Here is a 7,372-nt window from a genome sequence, read left to right as displayed (position 1 = left end):
CATCTGCAAATAGAGTTTTACTAGTTTCCATCTAATCTGGGTACCTTTTCTTCATTTCCTGCACTAATTGACATAGAACATCCAGCACAAAGTTGAATAGAAGTAGCAAGAGTGGATATCCTTGTCTTATTCCTAATATTAGGGGGAAGAATTCAGTCTTCCACCATTAGTTATGAAGTTTACTATAGGTTTTTCATGGATCTTTATCAGTTTGAAAATGTTTCCTTATATTTCTAGTTAGTTGATTATTTTAAACATAAAAGGGGTTTGGACTTTGCCAAAATCTTTTTTCAAATCTGTTGAGATGATCATGTTAATTTTGTCTTTTATTCTACTGATACAGTGTATTACATGGAATGATTTCATGTATTAAACCAATGTTGCATTCCTGTGATAAATTCCACTTGGTTATGGTATAATCCTTTGTATATGTTGATAGCTTCAGTTTGATAATGTTTTGTTGAAATTTTTTACATATATACGAATATATACATACTGTCTCTAGTTTTATTTTTTGTGATGTCTTTGTCTGGCTTTGTTATGAGGGTAATATTGACCTCACAGAATGGGATATGAAGTGTTCCCCCCTCCTATTTTTTGAAGAGTTTGTAAAGGATTTTAAACTAGTAAAATTATCAACTTTTCTTTAAATCTTTGGTAGAATTCACTAGTAAAATCATCTGCCCCCAAAATTTTAAGATTGAAAGAAATATTGTCCTTTAAGTACAAATTTTCAAGTAAAATTTACATTCCAGGAAGTTGTGTTGAGCTTAAAATATGACACACCACTCCCATTTTCATTTCAGAAGCATGAATGTAGTTCCTCATTCTTTTGTGAAATGCTATACCTTCTTAGAAAAGCAGTATCATTTTTGAGGTGCCTCTTTCTTCTGGTGTCAAAGACATATGTTCTATTTGTAGTGTAGGATTTTTAGTGGCTTTTTATCAGTACTTTTATCAGTCAAGGTCCAGTTAGGAAAACAGAGAAACACTAAGCATTTAAACGCATAACACCAGGAAACTGGAAACAAAGGTACTAAAATATCTAGAAGAACAAAATGATGACGGGAGACAGGGGAGCAAGAAGGAAGTGGAAATAAAACCTAGAGATTAGAAACTGCTAATGATTCTGGCCTGGAACACACACCTGAAACTGCACTGTTGTCTGATTCTGGAACACTGAGTAAGAACCATTTCACATGGAAAAGTTCTGCTTCCATTTGAAAGTGTGAAATCATCTGACTTCCAAGGCCATAACAACAACTACCAGCATTTCCCACTGATATAAGCTAGAAACCAGAAGCTTCTCTTTTCCTTTATTCTTCTGATCTTCTGCCAGTACCAAAGGACCCAAGGAAATATAATTTGTAAAGTCCCAGCCCTGACCACACACAGAAAAGTATGTAAAGGCAAGTGGGGAAAATCCAAGTGTTTCTGCAGAACATATTCAAAAATTAAACATTTGATCTTAAAATGCCTTAAACTATAGGAAAAATGATAGACGATAATGTCTGCTGAGTGATTTTCTGTTTATTTCAATATTTTAAAGCAAAATAAAATTATCCCCCAAATGTAGAAGTATCATTTACTTACAGCTCTCAGTAAAATCAACAAAGAGAATTTATAGCTTAACTTGGCAGAGGGTACTACACAGAAATGTCAAACTGCCAGAGAAGAGAATAAACAGGTTTAGTTTTATATATATATATTATACTCAGGGTATTAATTTGTCATATCAAGGAAAAGAGCAAGGAATAAGACTTTCACCATAAAAGCACTCAACCCATTCCAAAGAGGGAAGGGGAAGGAGAGGAGATTCATAAACCACTGAGGGCTATTCCTTAAGTTTTATTTCACATATGTCACTTAAGCAAGCACCTGTAACCCAGGTCATCCTGAAATAGTTTACAAAACCAGTAAATATGTTCATCTACCTAATATTTCTTTAATTCCGAGATTTACATTCTAAAATGTTCATGCTTATTTAACAAAGATTCCATACTTATTTAAATCTTAGTCCAGGCTCGGTGGCTCATACCTGTAACCCCAGCACCTTGGGAGGCTGAGGCAGGCAGATCACGAGGTCAGGAGATCGAGACCATCCTGGCTAACATGGAGAAACCCCGTCTCTACTAAAAATACAAAAAATTAGGCCAGGCACAGTGGCTCATACCTGTAATCCCAGCACTTTGGGAGGCCGAGGCGGGCCGATCACCTGAGGTCGGGAGTTCGAGACCAGCCTGACCAACATGGAGAAACCCCATCTCTACTAAAAATATAAAACTAGCCAGATGTGGTGGTGCATGCCTATAATCCCAGCTACTCAGGAGGCTGAGGCAGGAGAATTGTTTGAACCCAGGAGGCAGAGGTTGCAGTTAGCTGAGATTACGCCATTGCACTCCAGCCTGAGCAATAAGAGCAAAACTCTGTCTCAAAAAAAAAAATAGCTGGGCATGGTGGCATGTGCTATAATCCCAGCTACTTGGGAGGCTGAGGCAGGAGAATCACTTGAACCTGGGAGATGGAGGTTGCAGTGAGCCGAGATGATGTCACTGCACTCTAGCCTGGGTGACAGAGCTAGACTGCATCTCAAAAAACAAAACAAAACAAAACAAAACAACCCTTGAATTCATTTTAAGAGGGAAATACAAATTATTTTCTTTGGTCAAGCATAGTGAATCACACCCATAATCCCAGCACTTTGAAAGACCCAGGTGGGAGGATAGCTTGAGCCCAGGAATTCGAGACCAGCCTGGGCAACACTGAGAGACCCTGTCTCTAGAAAAACAAAAAAATTAAACAGTCCCAGCTACTCAGGAAGCTGAGATGAGAGGACTGCTTGAGCCTGGTAGGTCAAGGAGGTAATGAGCTGTGATCGTGCCACTACACTCCAGCCTGGGTGACAAAGTGAGACCCTATCTCAAAATATATTTATTCTTAAGTAGAAAATACGTATATTTTAGATAAATATATATGTTTTTCCTTAACAGTTCAACTTTCTGGGCCGAGCCTGGTGGCTCACGCCTGTAATCCCAGCACTTTGGGAGGCCGAGGCGGGCCACGGGTCAGGAGTTGAAGACCAGCCTGGCCAACATGGTGAAAACCCATCTCTACTAAAAAATACAAAAAATTAGCTGGGCATGGTGGTATGTGTCTGTAATCCCAGCTACTCGAGAGGCTAAAGCAGGAGAATTACTTGAACTGGGACCTGGGAGGCAGAGGTTGCAGTGAGCCGAGATCATGCCACTGCATTCCAGCCTGGGCTACTAAGCAAGACTCTGTCTCAAAAACAAACAAACAAAACAGTTCTACTTCTGAAATGTTATAAAGTGCAAAGGGAGACTTTTCAGAATGAAAAGAAGAATGACTTACAAGTGATCGTAATGAAGTGATTGAATTTTTTTATTTCAGTCTGGACATGGGGTAAGAAGCCCTTTGTGTCAGGCACTGTTATCTGAGTCAGCTTAACCAAAGAACAAACAAGCACATAACAGTGCCTGAGTTCTGCTGCTCCCCCTTTATCACAAGGCTGTTTTCAATGACCCGTGGCATTGTTACAGAAAGCTCTCCTTGTAGGCAAAAGAATCTGAGGTTGGGAGTACCTTTGACTCAAATTAGTGATTTAGTGTAATTAACCAATAAAGTGGTTATGAACTGATTGTTAATACAAAGATAGGTAGGTAAAGAGAGCGATAAGCGCAATATTTTGGGTATACTTATTTTAAAACATTTTTGTTGTTTATCTGAAATGGAAATTTAATTGAAGATTCCATATTCATATTTGTTAAATCTAGTAACCCCAGATGCATGGTCATCATAAATATGTTTATTGAAACTGTTTTCCTCAAGGATGGCAATTTCTTATTCATCAGTAGCGTGAATAACTCAGCATTTACAGTATATTAATTAAAATAAGTTAATAGGCCAAGCACTATAAAACTAACAAATAAAGTGTATTAGTTTAAATGACTAGAAAGAAATATATTTATACCATAAAAAATATAATTTCTTATTTTTTAGGGGAAAATTAAGCTAATCTAATTAGGACTCTAAAGGATAAACATAATTTGAATGGCTAAATAAAATAAATCATATATTGTCTATATCTTTAAAAATTTGTTTTCTCTTTTCATATATCTGTTCTCATAAACATTTTGAGTAGAAAATACAAAAATATATTACCATATAAAAGTGATCTCATTACTTTTTTGGCATTCTACTGTATAGTAACTTTTTCTGCTACAGTCAAAAGATGCCTGTTTGCCCATAAGTCTTCTAAAATTCTCTAAATTTTCTTTCTCTTTCTCTTGGCTGTAACAGTTCACTAATACAATGAGAGACTAGGTCAGATGGCTGGCGTTGGTGACTTACTTCCTCCCCCTTTTGGTACATACATCCAGTTTTGCCTAGGACAGTCCTGGTTACAGCATAACTTCCCAGTAATTATTAACCCCACCTTTTCACTCTCAAAAGTGTCCCAGTTTGAGTATTAAATTATATAAAAAATTTATGCACATTAAGTATAAAATGCAGCCCAAAGCACTCAAAGGGGGATTAAAAGATAAACATAAGAAAAAAAGGAATAGTTTAAAACCAGAAAGCAGAAACCAAAGGAAAGGCTAACTAGAACTAGTGATAAAGTCCTTGTGTTGAAAGTAAGGAAGACTGGCCAGGTGCGGTGGCTGACACCTGGAATCCCAGCACTTTGGGAGTCTGAGGTGGGTGGATCACCTGATGTCAGTAGTTCGAGACCAGCCTGGCCAACATGGTGAAACCCCGTCTTTACTAAAAATACAAAAATTAGCCAGACATGGTGGCATGCACCTGTAACCTCAGCTACTTGGGAGGCTGAGGCAGGAGAACTGCTGGAAACCGGGAGGCAGAGGTTGCAGTGAGCCAAGATCGTGCCATTGCACTCCAGTCAGAGTGAGAACAGCGAGACTCCATCGAAAGAAAGAAAGAAATTCTGAGAGAGAGAGAGAGGAAGGAAGGAAGGAAGGAAGGAAGGAAGGAAGGAAGGAAGGAAGGAAGGAAGGGAGGGAGGAAGGAAGGAGAAAGAATATAGGGAAGGCTTTAAGTTTACTTACATGGAGCACTCGTAGAGCTCCTAGTTGTACAAGATAGTACAGATGTGTTTCCCGTTCTTAAAAACTATGCTGTGAAGCTGAGAAGAAAATGGAACAGACAGTCTGTAAGTCAAAATAATTGGAAGTGGAAGGGAACTTAGAGCTTAGAGTAGAATAAACCAATAAAGTGGTGTTAGTTATTGTTAACGAAAAGGTAAAGAAATCATCAACTAGGAAAAAAAGGCAATAATTATAAAGTATATTTCCCATTGTAAGCACAATAAAGCTCATTATATCAATGTGAACTTATTTGATTATAAATATAATTAGAATGATAATCTTCTCCCAACCTAGAAATTTTCTCCATAAAGATAGTAAAGAAAATTATTGAATAAACATTAAGCCAGAATGTGAGGTGCATCACAGGTAATCCATTAAGAGATTCAAAAAACAGAAAGTAATCATGCCCCCTTATATTGCCAAGCAGATACAACTCATTACATACATGTTTTCAAGATAAATAACAATTTCTCAGGTAAGACAACATGACAGCCCCATTTGCAAGCATCATTCATCCTAACTTTACTTAGAAATTGAGGAGATCATTCCTGTTAGTTAAGTGACCTTGTCCAGGGGAAAAGCAAATTTCTCGTATTTTTATGATAGAAGGTAGTTCTGGAGCCTGGCTTCCACTGAGGTTAGATTCCTGTCCTCCCACAGAAACAGGGAGATTAAGGATGCTATCTCCCTCGATGTGTACGTTTCAATGGCATTGTTCCTAGATTATTGAGAGAGACATTCCTGGGCTGACAAAGGGCCTATCTAGTCTTCAAGATGATTTATATACATTTTAATGAACCAAGAAAGTACAGTGGGCCCTCTGTATCCAGGAGTTTGCACCTGCGGATTCAATCAACCATGGATCAAATATATTTGGGGGGAAAAAAAACATTCCACAAAGCTTCAAAAAGCAGAACTTCAGTTTGCCACATACCAAGTACTACATTCAGTCCATGCAAATGAAGTGATATGTAGACATGGTATTAGGTATTACAAGTAATCTATAGATGCTTTAAAGTCTATAGGAGGATTGTATAAGTTACATGCATATACTATGCCATTGTATAGAAGAGACTTGAGCATCTTTGGATTTTGGTATCCTGGGGGTCATGGGGGGCCTGGAACCAATCGCTCACAGATACTGAGGATAATTATGTTTAAAATTACAAACTTTCTAGAATAAATGCTCTGATAAAAAGAAGAGAAGGAAAATCTCTTATTTTCAGCAGGGATAATTATGCTTCTTATTTTAAAATTTTAATTGTCCTTACAAAACCTACAAAAAAAAGTTGAGAAAATTCAATATTACCTATATCTGGATATAACTGTATTAGTATTTTTGTATATTGTCTTACATTTTATGTATTATGTTGGTTTGTTATAGCTTTTAACATACAATATATACATAATTTTTTTAAAAAAAAAAGGAGCAGCTGTGAAAAGATATTGAAAAGCAAGAGATACCTAAGAACTAAGCGAGCATGATCTCCTACAATCTACGAAAAGTTTTAGAAGAGAAAGCGAGCAAGAGAGAGAAGGACGGTGAGTCAAATGCCACAGAAAACTGTTTAAAACGTTGCTGCTGAGACTTAAAGCGAGATAAATACAGAAAGAAATGACCATTTCATTTGACCATTGAAAGGAGCAGTTTAGATGGGAGTTGGAACAGAATGGAGCAATTAAAGAGCAGATGGAAAATAAAGAAGATGTATCACAAATAGTATAGACTTGTTAGAAGATGTCAACTCTTTACAGATCATTTTTACGGAGTCAAAAAAATTAATTTATATCTTACCTCCTCCTCAGCCAAAAAGAAAAAAAGCAAGCAAGCTCAGGAAAAGAAAAACCACAAATGTTAGAGCTGATGTTTAAATTCATGTTCTTAAGGCATCCGGGTGGTATCTGGGACCACTAAACTCTCCTTGATTGGGGGCTAAAGGATAAACAGTATGTTAGAGGAGAAGACTTAATATGATAATATGTGAATTCTTCTTGTAACAGTGCAATATTTTATTGATAATCCAAAGAGGCCCTTGCCTTTGCCACTTATGGAAAGCCATTTAGAACTGTATACAGTCCATGATGGACACCAGATAAAGTCTTGAACATTACATTCAAGAGAAAAATCATGGAGGGTGAAATTAAACAATCCTTAACAAAAATGTCTTTGTCCAAATGAACAACATAAGACGCATAAGTGAAGGTAACAGATTTCAAAATCACCTGTTCAGTTGTTTTTTTTTTTT

The sequence above is a fragment of the Colobus angolensis genome, unplaced genomic scaffold (genome assembly GCF_000951035.1).
Source record: "Colobus angolensis palliatus isolate OR3802 unplaced genomic scaffold, Cang.pa_1.0 Scaffold562, whole genome shotgun sequence".
Taxonomy (NCBI): domain Eukaryota; kingdom Metazoa; phylum Chordata; class Mammalia; order Primates; family Cercopithecidae; genus Colobus; species Colobus angolensis.
The sequence above is the reverse complement of the archived record's forward strand: the minus strand, read 5'-3'. Positions refer to the sequence as shown.